The sequence below is a fragment of the Pseudoliparis swirei genome, chromosome 7, assembly GCF_029220125.1.
Source record: "Pseudoliparis swirei isolate HS2019 ecotype Mariana Trench chromosome 7, NWPU_hadal_v1, whole genome shotgun sequence".
NCBI lineage: Eukaryota > Metazoa > Chordata > Actinopteri > Perciformes > Liparidae > Pseudoliparis > Pseudoliparis swirei.
The window spans coordinates 12,694,712-12,710,892 of record NC_079394.1 but is presented as its reverse complement, the minus strand read 5'-3'; the positions used below and the strand labels follow the sequence as shown (position 1 = coordinate 12,710,892).

Below are 16,181 nucleotides of genomic sequence, written 5' to 3'. Positions count from 1 at the left end.
AACAGCATTTTTAAAATATATTTATAAGAATGCTTGAGCTGTACAGTTCACATCAAGGCTTCGTGAGGGTTTTGGGTCAAGCTACGTCTCGAGCAAACCTTTTTTTTTGTTATTCTCTTTGTCTGAAGGCATTTGTGGTTAAAAGCTGCAAGCAGTTCACACACGTTGTGCTTTTGTACATCGTCATTCTCAACACATCAAAAGTCTTCGCGCGACATCGCAGCGACGTGGTCAACCACCACTCTGGTTTATTTGTTCCTAATCCTCCACAAAGTGGTAATAACGATCATTTGAAAAAGCGCTTGAATCTTTTTATTCTTCCTGAATGTCACATTCAGATGAGCCAATTCCTCAACCCGCGAGAAAGGCCGCCGCCGCCATTGTTCGCGGTGACGTTTGAGCGGAGGATCAAACCGCCGATGAATAATACGCATTGAAAAGCTGCTCTTTCAGCCAAAATGTCAAACGGGCAGCACGCTCAACGGTTCCACAACTTTCCACTCATTGTCATGGCAGCGCTGTGTCACACACACTGTAGTTAGTGGTCGTGGCATATCCAGTTGTTTATGATTTGACGGGTTTAATTACTCACAAACTGTGAGTCTCGTAATTTCTTCATGATGGACCTTCCTCGCTGACGATGCCCTTTGCCTTTATTTCCATTTCATCCAGTTTCCCCCTGATACCAGAAGTGACACGAAAAGGCGGAACTATGAATAAGACATTTTGGTTGAGACTTTAATTTCCAATCTACATATTATCATGACATGTGCCACTTTGGTGCCCATGGTTTCCATACAGTTGACTTCTTGACCATCTCATAGTTTCTTCATCATGGACCTTCCTCGCTGACGATGCCTTTTGCCTTGAATGCCATTATCTCCATTTCATTCAGTTTCCCTCTAATATTGCCGCATTGGGTTTGATTGGATGTGTTCTAGTCGAAATTCGTGGCTCCTAAACCTTTTGACCTAAAATGAAACAACTTTTAACTCATTGTTTTACAATTAATACGTGTAAATCTATGAGTGGTGTCCCCTTCTCAGATTGTTCCACTTTAATCATCTTCAGGGCCAAAATGGATAGAACTATAACACAGCAATGTTTATAGAAACCAAACGTTCTTGTTCTTCGTACCATTAATCGTCCCTTCATATTTTATGTTGTGACCCATTTTTGCGGTTGGCATCCTGTGTTGCTGTTGGCTTAAGAGAATAAAATCCAACCGTGACTGTGCTAATAAGGTAACTGTAGCTTCACAGTCTATAAATTGCTCTCCCATGGAAAAAAACAAGGGGATCTGTTCTGGTGAAACTCCACAAAGAGATCTCATCCCCCAAATCTAGAAAAAACCTTCGCTCCCATCCTCGGCCCGGGCCTCTCCGCACTCACATCCTCCTCAGAGACACCAAACTGTGAGCCAACGTCAACTTCCTGCTCCCTTGGCGCCGTTTCCGTGGAGACGGTAGAAGATCGTAATGGCCGCTGCTAATCAAGACCGCAACACGGTCTCCTTTTTGAGCGTTGTTTACCTGACGAGCTTTCCATAAACTGGCAGAGCGGTGGTGATTATCCAGGCAATGTTTCAAGTCTCCATGTGAGAAGAAACTAAATAAGTCTTGAATTAACAACAAGTGGCCTCAAAGACCTCTGATTCTGGACGGACAAGACAAAACAAATGAGGGAATGTGCCGGTGAGTTAATACGGAGCAGACGGAAATGGTCCCAACAGAGGGTATGCTGTTCCGACAGAGGTCCGCCGCACCCCCGGGGCTTTTGTAAACATATAAACACCACCTGGCGGAAAGCGCACACAGACTCACACACACATACATACACACACACATGTGCCCATCCGTTCCCTCCCACTGACTCAGTCAGGCCCAGCACACTTGGGTGGTGGTGTTGATGGTGGTGCAGGTCGTGCAGTGTGGAGGCCTCGACGTACATGTAGGATGCATTCAAATACAAGCATATCTATACACTCTTTCAATAAAGGCTGCTTTGTCCCCAGAAATTCATTTTCGAGGCTTTTATTATACATGTATGCACATATACAGATGATCTAAATGAGGCTTGTCGGATGGTCAAATCCATCCTATAGTAAAATATTTAGTTTGATGTACATAGACTGGGAGCGATGGACTTGATGTTACGATTCACAACTTTTAGGAATAAAAAAAACATTTTACGGACTGAAGCAATATAATGAATGGAGGTCTGGAAACGTGTGTGGACGTTATGACCACTTGAAAGGTAGCGAGCATGAACTTGTATTTAAGGATTGGATGTCATCACTGTCAACTCGCCCATTTGTTTGGCATTTTGCCTGCGGCCATCTTGTTTTTGCAACCAGAAGTGACACGAAAAAAGGCGGAGCTATGAATAAGACATTTTGGGTGATATTTATTTTTCAATTCACATATCATGACGTGAATGATTTGCACTGAACTTTGGTGCTCATGGTTTCCATAAAATTGACTTCTTGACTATCTAACGAAGTGTATGTTCATATTGACAAATTACAGTTATGACAGTTGTTGAGATATTATGATTGGAAGCTAAATGGCGGCCCAACCGACAGACCTAAACCTGAGTTCATCCACAGCTCGACGATTACAAAGACATCGACACTTTGTGGCCCTGCAAACAGACACTGGCCCTTCATATACTGAAATAAATTGCATGACCCTGTGAGGAATTTTTTTTTTTTTAAAGTTTTAATTGCTCAACTTCCCGTGAGAGTGAGTAACCATCGCTCACCCCATTTTTATTTAGTTATTTTTGCCCCAGTCAGTCAAGAGAGACTTTTCTCTCTCCATGTTTCCCACAGCATCCTTTGTCTGAAACTCAAAACCCCTGTGTACCAGAGTATGTGTTTACAGCTGTTTAAAAAAAGAAAAGAAAAAAGGAGAAATACCTTGTTTTACAAAGATTGGTAGAGCTAACAGTTAAGCTAACGGCGGTGCAGTTCAGCTAACGGCGCTACAGTTCTTATCAGTTTAAAACTGCTGAGTAAGGTTATTTCTGCAGTCAGTGCGCAGCGATACAGTGACCTACACAAGCCCGAAAAGGGGAAACTGTCCCTCAACCCAAACCTGTAAATTCCAAACAGATTGAGCTCCCCGTGTTTTTGAAGCAGTTGAAAGAGGCTGGTAACACAGCAGGATTTTGTTCCAGGCCAAACACAGATAACGTTAGCGGACGGACAATGGGGTCACTGATCAGGTTTTTTTTTCCTGGTAACGGAGAGGCCTTATCGGAGGAGTCGGTGAGCTACAGTGCGCCTCTTGTTCGCCGAGCCTCTGCTCAGCCGGGCGTGACGATGTACCGCTTTAGCGCCGTGCTCAGTGGCTGCTGAGATTTTAGAGCTTCATCAGTCAAAAAAAGAAAGGAAACTTTGGACTCATCTGCGGGAATGCAGACACAAATAAATGACCCTCTAGAAAACAAGACAGCCCTAAACCACAAATTACCCCATTTATCCAGTTTTTCCTTTAGAGGAATTGAGGTGTTCTAAAACTTTTGACTGGTAGTGTTGACATCTTTTTTGAACGGCACTACAACAACAGCTCATTGAGACCGATGCGGTCGGCGCAGATGTAATCTTGAGGTGCGGCAGAGTCTCATTTACCTGTCATCCCCCCTCCCGGGGCTTTTTCCCCCAGGATGGCGTCTTTATCGCTGGGTTCCACTGGGGAAGGAATCCGCGCGGAGGGATTGGTTTTCAGCTCGGTACCGACCGGCAGCGCTAAGAGGAGACGATAGTTACCACTTTGACAAGCTTTGATCACGAAGGTACAGCTATTCTAAGAATGGCTGCGCTGATGGAACAATGAGATGACGGCCTCGGAATTAATATGAATTTGCCCTAGTTTTTCCCCTATTGCTTTGGTTCTGAATAGAAGCTCTGTCTAGCACATGAAGAAACAATAATGACAAAATGAGGGTAGTTGACGGAGCACGGCTTTAGCTGTCCATAACTTTTTAGATTTTGAAAGAGTGGAGAAAAATGGGGGATCGGCGGGTGATGGATACTGAAATGTTCTGGGAGGACGGTGGATGGGGGGACGTCGTGGGTGAGAAATGCAAAGACCTGTAAATGCCGTGGGAGGAATGAATCACCGTGGTGGTTCTTTCCTTTCATCTTCTTTTTTTGTCAGGAGGCAGCGAACATTTCAATAAAATGACAGATCAGGGTGCTGGAGTCAGTTTTTAGCAAAGTAGGAGGTGTGGAGTCAGCAGCGGTAATGCTGGTGGGAAGAAGAAGAGAACTCACGGTGAAGATGAAAAACTCTCACCACGAAAGAAAAAAAACCCCATGCCTCCGACACTACCTGCCTGGGCTAAACAAGGATGCAGCATTTGTTAACGGGGCTACCCACGCTAAGGAAGGAAGGAAGACATATTTTGTGTGAAGGTCAGATCAGTCAGGGTTTGCCTGTTTTTTTTGTCCTCTCAAACCTCAAAAATGTAAACAAAGAATTTCATGAGCCCTCATGTGAGCGCTTTGTTTGTTACATTGCGATTCTCCTCCCACTCATTTGTGTCGGACCTCCTCCTGTATCCTTCTCATGAGTCCCGCGCTGATGTCGTTCTCCCGGAGGCTCAGGTGCGTCAGCGGGAACCGCGTCCGGCAGAGCAACGCCCCCATGATGTCGTTCCCTCCCACGTCGCTGACGCCGTTCCCGTCCAGGTCCACCTGCCGCAGACTGGCGTTCTCCCTCAGCGCGTCGGCCAGCAGCCTGACCCCCGGATCGCCCAGGTTGCTCTCGTCAAGGATGATCCGAGTCAGCGAGCCGCTCCCTCTGAGGCTGTCGAAAAGCTCCTTCCACGCCGCCAGGTCGGCGCCGGAGGTCTGCGCCAGCCCCAAGTAGCGAAGGTACGAGTGGTGCCTCATGTAGGACGCCAGCGCTTTGACCCCGCTGCCGCTCAAGCCGTTTCCCCCGATGTCCAGTTCTAAAAGTGCAAACGGCCTGAAAGAGCTCCCCCCGGTGGGGGGGTGCAGAAGGGCGCTCTGGATGGCAGCTGCAGCTCTCGCCGACTGCTCCTGCAGCTCCGCGATCCCATTCAACAGGGTCAGCGCTCCATGGTCATGCAGTCTGTTTCCAAACAAGCTGAAGAAAGAGAAGTGGGGGAGGGGAGGGAGAAAAAAAGTGCTAACCATGGAGATTTATTTTGATTCCTCCATGAACTGCTGCCGAGATCAACATTTTACGAAATCCTTTCCTTTTTCCCACAGAATCAAATAAAATATTTGTATCCGTGTGTTCTGCAGCTTCAAGATCGTTGCGTCTCACGAGAACAAAGACGATGTCTTATGGACGATCTACATACATATTTCCCTGTTATTGGCTCGGAAATGTGAAGGTCTCGGGATTTGAACTGCTGACGTGTTTTGAAATGATGCCTCCAGGATTATTGTTGAAATTCATACATGCAAATTCATCATTATTCAGCTAACGCTCTCGTTCCTCATGGCGACACGTTTGATCTGTTGTAAAAGGAATCTTTGTTTAATCCACACAAAAACTGTATAAACAGTTTGTGCCATGTGTCAGTAGCCAGTAGTTATATATTTAATGGACATATAACATTAGTATTCATTTTCTTACGCCCCTCTCCTGCAGCGTATTTCCCAAAGTGTTGATCGCTTCCTCTCACACATGTCTGACTGCAAGTCTCTACGTCTCTAAAATGCCTCAGAAAGACAAGTTATTGCTTATTCTCTGTGTGTCTTAGGGGAAAAGAAAATAACCCAGAGAGGTAAGGTACTGGAGGCATTTCGTGTTCACATAAAATAGACAGATTGCGTAATTCAACAGTGAAAGGCGAAGATTTTATTCTGCTACGACGAGGCTGGCCTCGTATCAGCTGCGTCTGTCTCACTGTCTCTCCAGTTTCATTATGTTCTTTTCATACAAGTTACTTTGGAAGATTTTTTTTCATTTTTTTGTGTGCAAAAGAATGTTCCTGCATCTGCTTGTTATTCCGTGTGCCGGGTAGTGGATCAGCGCAGCCCCTGTGTGGACTTACTGTAGGCTTCTGACCTGAGGCTTGGCCCTCAGGACGTCCAGCAGGATGTGAGCGCCGTATGGACCAATGAGGTTGAGGTTGAGGTTGAGCAGCGTGACCTCGGACCGGCTGCTCTTCAGGGCGCACGCCAGGCTCAGCAACAGGTCGTCCGTCAGGTCCGTGTTCCTCAGAACCAGCTGCTCCACCTCGGCGGACGCGCTCAGCACCGTCACCATGGCCTCCAGCTACAGTCAGAAACCAAGAGGAAGGACGCACATACAGTATATAATATATACAATATATTTGTCTGGGAGAAACTTGGCTTTTCCAAGAGTGAAGACATATCTCCAAAAGGTTATCTTTACACACAAATAAATAAATAATGGCCTCGCATTTTAAAGTGGATCCCCACATGGGCTGCAGATGGTCCTTTCATGGCCAAAGGTTGTGGGGCTATGAAAAAAAAATTATGTCGGGAGTTTTAATATTCTCTACACAGTCAGACAAAAATGAGGACAGGTGCTGGAGGTTTTTCTAAACACATGAGCCGAGAGTCCAGGGAGACACTTTGCTGGACCTTGAGGAATGGAAGCTTTCTTCACAGCGCCTCCATGTCCCTGAGAAGCTCAGTGACCGTTTGTTACAGTCGCCTGGACCTCGTCCTCCCAGCTACTGGCCTCCAACATCAGAACAGACTCTTTGTGAATCAAGTCCAATGCAGGTGGCATCACAATGAGATAACACCCTTTCTCCGATCTTATCGTATTGTTATTAAGGCTGAAAGCTAAATATTCATTATCACACAAAAAGGAAAGCATACTGCACGACGACTCGGAAATGTATCACTTTGAAGGACTAGTTGTTTAGATATTTACACTTTACTGGCACCTTAGGTGCCACTGGTTGGATGCTAGGAGCTGCTGCTCTGTACCAACACACCTGCGCTTGCAGGTCTTGTTCCCTAACGGGCTCTTCGTTGCCAGCCCTCTGGCTGGCCGTGTTGATCTCCTCTTCCTCCTCCTCCTCTGGCTCTTTGTCGGGCCGCGGCAGCGCATCACTCTCTGCACTGGGCTCCACATCTGAGCCCGGAGCTTTGGAGCACGATGACAGTCTCCTCTGGAGCCGCCGCCTCTCCAGGACTCGGTGTGGAAAGGGCCACAAGAACAACTCAGGCGCCTTTAAACGGTGTGTGTGTGTGTGTGTGTGTGTGTGTGTGTGTGTGTGTGTGTGTGTGAGTGTGTACGCGTGTGTGTGTCTGCATAACCTGTCACACGTCATCTATCTGCCTTCACCCAGACATCGCTTTTTCTTTTTAATTTGGTTTCTTCTTGCCAAAGTGTGTGTGTTATGTAAATGTCCATGCACTCCGGGGGGATTCTCTCCTCACTCACTGTTTGCCTTGAGCCAGTTGTGTGTGTTCGGGCCGCGCTCCAACGCCGCGCTCACTCTGACGCATTCTTCGTAGAAGTCCTTCAGTCTTTCCCCGTCTCGGTTTTTCCCATTTGATGCGAGCGCCTTCTGTTTCTCTCCGGTCTGCCGAGTCGGCGCTTTCTCTTCCTGCGATGAATCTTCCAAAAAGGGAATATTAAATGGAAACACCACATGCAGATGGGTTGGAGGTAGCTTCACGCGAAGGAGGGGAAGGTTTTTATCCTCCTCTATGAACACGTTTTTAAAAACAAAACAACAAGAAGAACAATGCTCACCTGGAGCGTTGCTCGTCTTGTTTGACCGTGGCCGCTCCTCGACATCGCCGGTTTTCCCATGTTCTCGACCGGCAGACAACGGACTGTCATCGCGTTCTGCCCTCCCCGATGACCTCCCCGTGACCTCCGAGCCCTCGCCGTCCCTCTGATTTCCAGCCGCTTTGCCTCCGCTCCCTTTCCGATCCGCTGGACCCCTGCGTCGCTTCTTCTTGGTCGCCTCTTCGATCCCACCCTCTGCGACGAGGTCATCGCTGTCCGTAGATCCGTCACCGCCTTCCTTGATACGTCTTCTCGTCCTCCTCACCGACTTCTTCTTCTTCTTCTCTGGTTTGGCCGGGACAAACAGAGGGGATGATGGACGTGACTCCACGGTGCCTGCGTTGGGAGACATAAGACACAAAATGAAAGGCTGTTGTGGGTATTTTGGGTATTTAAAGCAGTCAATTGAAATCAAGGACTGGGCCTCGAGTCAAAAAAATGTCGATGAATAAGCTTTATGTAATCGAGAAACACTCATCCGCAGGCTTTGTACCGTCGCCAGGCCTCCGCTCCAGAGGGACGAGGAGGTTTTCCGTTGTGCCGTTGTTCAGCTGCTGGCAGGAGCCGTATTTGTTTCTGAGGCTTGTACATCTGGAAAAAGATGAAAACATTTCCTTTTGTTGTGACTCAAATGTCCCAACACCAACACCAGTCACTCATGTCATGCAGTACGCAACAACTTCCCCCTCTACCACACATCATATCCACCGAGCCAAAGGTTTACCCCGTCGTTTTTTTGCCAGGTACTCATTCCTATGGTTGGGTACCGAAAACCCGATGGGGGAGACCGGTCCCCCTGAAAACGTGGAGACCGATGATAAGGGAGAGCAGCCTTAACTCAGATTAGTACCGTGACGTTGATTGCAAGTCTTTCATTCATAAACGTCGGCCAACAAATAGTAAATTAGCCATTCTAACCATCTTTAAGCTTTTGAGCGCGACAGTCTAAAGACCGCTTTTCTGTCAGTGCTCCATGAGACCGGCTTTTACAGGGAATATGGCCAAAGAAGTTTTTAATGTCGTCATTGTCAATCGTCGTTTTGTGCTTTTTCTTTTTTTTTAAGTATCGGTTTAGGCACCGGTATCGTTTTAAAAGTACCGGTTTAGCACCGGTTTCGGAAAAAACCCTAACGATACCCATCCCTACTCGTTCCCCTGTTTGACCTCTGACCTGTAACAGGGGATCCCGCCGGCCAGCCAAGCCAATCGGAAGCAGCTCTTCCGGCCCTGCTGGAAGCCGGGAGCGTAGCGGTACTCGCAGCAGGAACTGATTCTGGCCGCCATGATGCCGTTAACGTACAAGGCGGCGCTGAAGGGAAAACCTCGGTGTCTCTGAGAGACGAACTGGAACTGCTCTGAGAGATACAAGGAGGACGATTACTTATGAATGACCGTAGACTGAGAATTTACATTGGATGTAATACCCAAACAGCATCATCATTGCAAATATGACAAAACCACCAAAGAACATTTTTAATAACTCATGGCATTGCATAGTTTCTTTTCTGACACAAGTGTGTATCGTTTGTGGCACCCGTTAAGTTGTGAATTCTTCATTGAACAAAAGGGGCCCTTAATCTGATCAACAGATTAACGTAAATCGGCCCCCGAGGTCTGATGGATTTGGGCCAATCTCACCAGATATAGGACAGAAATCAACAAAGCGGGGTTCTGAATAAGCCGTCATTCATTTACAGACATGTTGTGTGCCACAGTCTATCTCTCAAACACACTCTTTGATCTGGCTGTTGAAAGGTTCAATCCCTCTACGCCACAGGTGTCAAACACAAGGCCCGCGGGCCGAATACGGCCCGCCACGTCATTTTATGTGGCCCCTGACGGCTTGAAAGACATATGATCACCTTTTCTTAAAGAAATTTCAAAAGAAATATCCTGTGCTTTTATTTCGAAGGTTTCAAATTAAATGGATGCATGTTATAATAATCGAGACATTTTCTTATGTACAATATTTCTACACTCAAATAAACAAGAATCAAATGCAAAGAGAGTTATTTAACAATATGTTCGGGAGTAGTTTATAGAGCGTTTCAGATACACTGGCCCTTTAAGAGGGCAGCCATGATGCTGATGTGGCCCACGGTGAAAATGAGGCTTGCGACCCTCAAAGTCTCTCGCAAAACCCCTTGGGAATCGCTGTGGAGACCAGTGAGTTCAAGTGTGTCGCTGGTTCACACGCACACACTCGTTTAAAAGGTTCGGCAAGGACCTATTTGCCAAAGAGTCATCACATTGTTCCCGTGATGTTTCACAGCCTTTAAGTAAGCGTTTGACATGCATCAACAATCTGTGTTCCACTGTTCAGCTGTTGAGTTTTGTCTTTGAGTTAAAAAAGCTCTCCGATGTTGTCGAAAGTCTTCTGTATCTCACAAGGGGGGGGGGGAACAGAAGAAATGTGTCACAGGCTGTAAAATCTTGAGATCTGAGTCCAATTGAGGAGGAAGACTGTTTTGTAGCTCTGCCATCCTGTTTAGTCATGTGTACGCTATGTTTAGACACTCATTAATGCCCAGGGAAGGTACATCAAAGGAGGAAATAAAACAGAGGTTTTTTTATGGCGCTTCACCCAGATCACAAAAAACTTGCATTTTGCCCACTTTATGTTCGTGGTCATGTTGGTTTTATTGATTTGATATGTATCTCAAAGCTTTTTCCTTTCCATCGCAATACAATGAAGGTCAATGCACTTGTGTTTGTGGTGTGAGTACGCAGTGAACAGGACAGTGTGAAGGGTAAAAATCAATGCAATAAATAAAAAGTAAATAAACGAAGTCAAAGCAATAAATTATAGGTAAATACATAAAATCAATGCAACAAATTCTTAGAAAATACACAAAATCAATGTAATAAATTCTTAGAAAATACACAAAATCAATGCAATAAATATAAAGTCAATACACAGACAATAACTTTGCTCAATCACAGGCTGGTGTCCTTTGTATTTGTTTCTGTTAACTCGCACGGCTCCAGATGACTAAACAGATCACACACTCTCAGCTACAAGCAGAAATCCATCACCTCTTTCTTTCTTTCTGCCTGACACAGTGAGTTCCTCCCCTGGAGGTTACACAGTGTGTATTATGTCCCGGCTGCAGAAGATGAAAAGGTTTTGGCTCGTCTGTTGACTTCTTCTTTATTACGTGACGGTTGTCCCTCAGGTCACGAATGAGCTCTCCGTTCTCCTTTTTTAACTCAAACGCGGCCTAATTATTCTGGACTCATTCAATGTGTGAAAACACCTGGCGGTTTCCGACACATTTAGCTATAATGACTCCAACATGGGGACGAATCATTATCGATATCCGCACATGCACAAATTAAATATAACTGCAAACAAATTACTATAAGCGAGCGCTTTCACATCACTACGAATATCTCAGCTTTGAGGGCGAGGAGCGCCCCCTGGGACACGACTGCTGTCACTGCTCTTAGGCTAGCAACGCTTTCGCCTGTTGTTTCTCAAGTGGGGGCGGAGCCAGTGACCGATTTAATTGGTTACAATCCATTTAATTGGTTACAATTCATTTAATTGGTTACAATTCATTTAATTGGTTACAATCCATTAAATAGGTTACAATCCTAGTTAGATACATCACTCCCGACACAGACGCTAGGTGGCAGTATCTCGTTGGTTTTCATTGGAGCGCTCACATTGGATTTTTGTTAATTTTTCACTTGTTCACGAAGCAACGGGTGTCAGACGACACATTTGAAGCATTGTGTGATCGTTCCGTTGAAACCTGACTTACGCTTTTCACTTTGTGAGACCCTGGGTGAGTCGTCGTGACGCCATGTGCCGTGTACGATACGTAGCAGGAGCCACCATCGAAGAGATCTCCGCGGTAGCGTCGAAAAAAAAACATGCAAGATTAAATTTTTTAGAGATTTCGGTGGAGATCAAAAACTGAAGTTTTACAACCAAGGGGCCCAGAAGTAGAGTTGGGAAGGAGCCATTGGCCCTTTCCCACTTTACACCCTGGCATGATGATCTAAAGTTACGTTTTATAGGTTAAATACTCTTTGTGTGTTAAAACAGCTTTACGTGTAGCGCCTCACCTCCTGGAGTCATCACACCTTTGAAGACGCAGATATTCTCTCCTCCGTTGACTTGCTGGAGCACTTTCAGCTCATCCCGAGTTGACCCCAACCCCGACCCCCGGCGACCTTGTCCAAGGTAGGTCATCGTCACGGTGACGTTGGATTTCGTCGCCTGTTTTTGTGCTTTTAGGTTACTCTGATAAGAAGAGAGGGGACGGTGGATGAAGGAAGTTTCGACGTATTTGCGCAGGAAGTTTGACAGGAAGTGAAATTACCTGTTTTTTAGGGTGACCTCCAGTTCTCTGAGAGGCAACAGAGGAGAAAGATCCTCTTCGTTTGTCGTACAGGTAAGGACAGGACTGACTCAGGGAGCCTCGCATTGAGTTTAGACTTGATGCCTTTGTTGCGATGGCTGGGAGGTAAACACTGTCTCTTCCACTTCTGGCAGGACAGGCTGTTGTGTCATCCAGCTGCTTGTTGTGTGCATGCAATAATAAAAAAGGGGAGAATCAATCTGACATCATATTCAACACGAATGTAAACCTGAATAACCCTCTTTATATCTGGTTATAAGTCAGCCAGGTGCCTGGGATTGGATTGGAAGGAAAAATATAATTCCTGTTCTGTTCCTTAATAGAATAGAATATACACTTTTATTAATCCCCAAGGGGAAATTAGTTCTAAATATGTACAGTGGGTACGGAAAGTATTCAGACCCCTTTCAAATGTTCACTCTTTGTTTCATTGCAGCATTCATTTGCTAAAATCAAAAAAGTTCATTTTTGACATTAAAAAATTAAAATGTGAAATGTGAAATGTGACCAGACCAGCCAGAGACATGACCTAAACCCAATTGAGCATCTCTGGAGAGACCTGAAAATGTCCGTCCACCAACGTTCACCATCCAAACTGACGGAAGTGGAGAGGATCCCCAGATCCAGGTGTGAAAAACTTGTTGCATCATTCTCAAGAAGACTCATGGCTGTACGAGCTCCACAGGCTTCTACTCCATACAAAGGGTCTGAATACTTATGACCATGTGATTTTTCAGTTTTTCTTTTTTAATAAATTTGCAAAAATGTCTACATTTCTGTTTTTTTATGTCAAGATGGGGTGCTGAGTGAACATTAACGAGAAATAAAATGACTTTTTTTTATTTTAGCAAATGGCTGCAATGAAACAAAGAGTGAACAATTTAAAGGGGTCTGAATACTTTCCGTTCCAACTGTATATACAAAATAAAAGTCGTAAAAAGTCATTATCTTAAAATTATATTAAGTCTTGGAGAGTATTATTCGTCACAATGCAATATATAGTGTCACATGTAGAAAGAAAGTATTAAATGTTTTCAATTAAATTTGAGCTCTCAACCTGTATTAAAGTTAAAATACCATTCCCTGTTATCTAACAACAATAATATATAACCACTTCTATAAATATTGACCTTATTCTTATTATTAGACAGTATGTAAAAGCTGGATGCTGACCTTGTACGTCTCCCCAGGGTTCTCCAGGAGGAGCAGTTGGCTCTTGGCTCGGATCAGGCTGGCGATGGATTGGATAATTTTAGCATCTCTACCGGGCTGACCTGGGATCTGTAATACGAACACGTCACATCATGTACGCTGTGGAGCCGACAGCCGGACGTCATGAACATGCTCGACACTTACAGGAGCATCCCTGTCTCCTCCATGGTCGCCCCGGTAGAAGAGAGGCTGGCTGTTTTTCCGGATTCTTCTCATTGAGTCCTCATGATACAGAAACAAAAACATTGATTTTAACATGCATCCCTTAAAATATATGGATATTTTACATGAAATGTAGAGTTTAGTTTAATACAGAGTTACCTGAATGAATGAATCCCAAAGTAAAAAACCAAATGTGCACCACTTTACATTACAATTTGTAATAACAAGGTAATAATGGGTACATATCTGCATTATCTTGTGTGCTAATGACTGAGAGAATAACCATATTTAGCCTAAATACATGTGTTATCGCTGTGTGCTTCTACAATGTTGTTTTAAGTGGATAAATAACTATTTAAAGCACATATTCGCTCGCTCGTCGAAAAATACCATTGGAAGATTTACACCACTTTTATATCTCTGGGTTTATGACGAGTCAGGGTTAGCTTAGCTTAGCATAAAGCGTGATAGCACAAACTGTAGGCTTGGCTTTGACCAAAGTTTAAAAACATGCCTATCAAGACCTAAAATCCAGTTGTTACGCAATGAGGAGTTAAAAAACGACAACTTGTGGTTTAAGAGTGAAAAAAGTCAGTTACATGTTGTAACTATTTAGGCCAGGCTAGCCGCTTGTCTATATGCTAAGCTATCGGCTAAACAACAGCTTTTACATTTCGAAGAGACGATACCTGTGGAAAATGTGGAGCAAACCAGGTTCATATTATTACCAATGTGTTATTACTTCTTGTAATACAACCAGTGACCATGCCACATCGGTGTGAGCTCATTCTTCAGTCTGGTGAGCATCATAGAGGATTTAGACTGAAGGGGGCAGGTGAAATGGGATTATGTCTCATGTGCATGGTTCGACTCCCACCGGGGATTCGTGTTGAAATCCACCTTTGGGAAACTGAATTAAGATGACATTGATCTCTCCCCCCCCCCCCACACACACACATTGTAAACTAACAAGCCTCCTTTGTTCCCTTCACAGCCTGTCAGTGACTTAGAGTTTCTGTAACCTAATCACTTCATCCGCCGCCATGTCATCTGCTGGGCTCAGCGCTTCTGGGACAGGAGGCAGCAGGCAGGCAGCCATGTCCTTAGATTAGCGGCCTGTGTGTGCACGCATGAGTGCACCTCAGCCTCAGATGGTAAATAGCAAAAGGAAAAACGAGGCTTGTGTGGTCAGTACTTTTTACTGCAGTTGCCATACACAGCTGTGTTGCACCCTTCAGTGGCTGTAAAGAGAAGTGTTCCTGCCACTACGTAGAGCGGCATGTGTTAGACATCGATCTGTAATCAGGTTTTCCTTCAGTTTGAGGCTTTTTAATCATCTTAAAAATGCATGGTGAATTTATTCCTCTTTTTTTCCATTGCCAGTGGTTCAGCTTCAGGATTCTCGACTTAAGTTCAAGTCACTGAAAAAATAACCTGAACTCCACTGACAGAAAAAATAAAAATGTACGATCAATAAAATAAACAGCATTAAAATAAGCATTAAAAAAAATACTGTTATTTATTATCATGGAAAATAAGAATTAAAATAAGCATTAAAATAAGTAATACAATAAGTATTAAAATAAGCATAAAAAAAAGCATTACAATAAGCATTAAAATAAGCATTGTAATGATGTCGCTGGACCAGGTGGAGCTCATTGCTTATGGGTAGTTTCATATTTAACAATGCATCGCACTTTATACAAAAAATGACATGAACCTGCAGTACCTCATATTGTCTCACGTTGCTTTTTATACCATGTTAAAAAAATAACAGTATTTTATTTCTTTATAATGAGCCCCCCCTCCCCCCCATTCCCCCTCAGAGCCTCACAGGACAGAGATCTTACCTGTCGTCTCGTCCAGGTTGCGGAGCTGATGTCTCTCTTTCCACCAGAGGATCTGATCTCCTGTTCTCTGCTCTTGCTTCACACGGCCAGCCAGCGACACCTGAGCAGACGACACCTTTGCCCCCCCCCCCCCCAACTGCCTCCGCCTTCTTACTCCTCTTCCCTCATCCATCTTTAATGGTCCCGACCTCGGCTCTGTGCGCTCGGCCCACTCGTCACGCCGTCTGATGAAAACTTTTTGAACTGAAGAAACATTAGAGATTTATTTGAGTCTATTTGTGTCAGTATCTTGCTTCAATTCTGTATTTACTGCCCTTTTATTTGCTTTTTGGGAGGCGCATGCCAGTATTTTTTGATTGGGGCCCGTTGCATCTTCACAAAAACTAAAGACTAACTTTGGAAGTTTCCCTACTTGATTTTATTTTATCTCGGCTGAAACCTCAAATTAAGAAACGACCAAATTTGGGTGGTATTTTCCAAAATGAATAAGGAATGCTCATTATGTGCAGGGGCAATCTTCATATTGGAACCTGTCTTGTTTTTTTTAAAGTAATGGAACTATCCTATAAACAAAATATAGATGTAAACAAAAAGGTTTGGCAAAGAAAAAATCACACATCACAAGACTTTTTGTCACTTTTTAGATTTTTCCGGAGGTTTCAGCCACATCACTCGAGGCAAAGCTCCTAAACTCTTCACTGTCACGGATGAAATCGGCACACAGGTTCCTCATTCATTAAAGAAACGTCTGACATGTGACCATCATCAGCAGATCAATTTCCCAGTGGATATAAAAACGTAGAAAACAATGAGTGTGTCCAGAAAAT

The 16,181-nt window shown here is 44.5% G+C and overlaps 1 long non-coding RNA gene across 1 annotated transcript; it reads left to right on the top strand.

Annotated features, from left to right (window-relative positions):
* Window positions 1–11,628: 11,628 nt before the first annotated feature.
* On the top strand, window positions 11,629–15,289 carry LOC130197116 (uncharacterized). Its single transcript, XR_008832381.1, has 3 exons — window positions 11,629–11,952; window positions 12,103–12,163; window positions 13,321–15,289. It is a non-coding gene; the product is annotated as an uncharacterized LOC130197116 (long non-coding RNA).
* The last annotated feature ends 892 nt before the right edge of the window (window positions 15,290–16,181 follow it).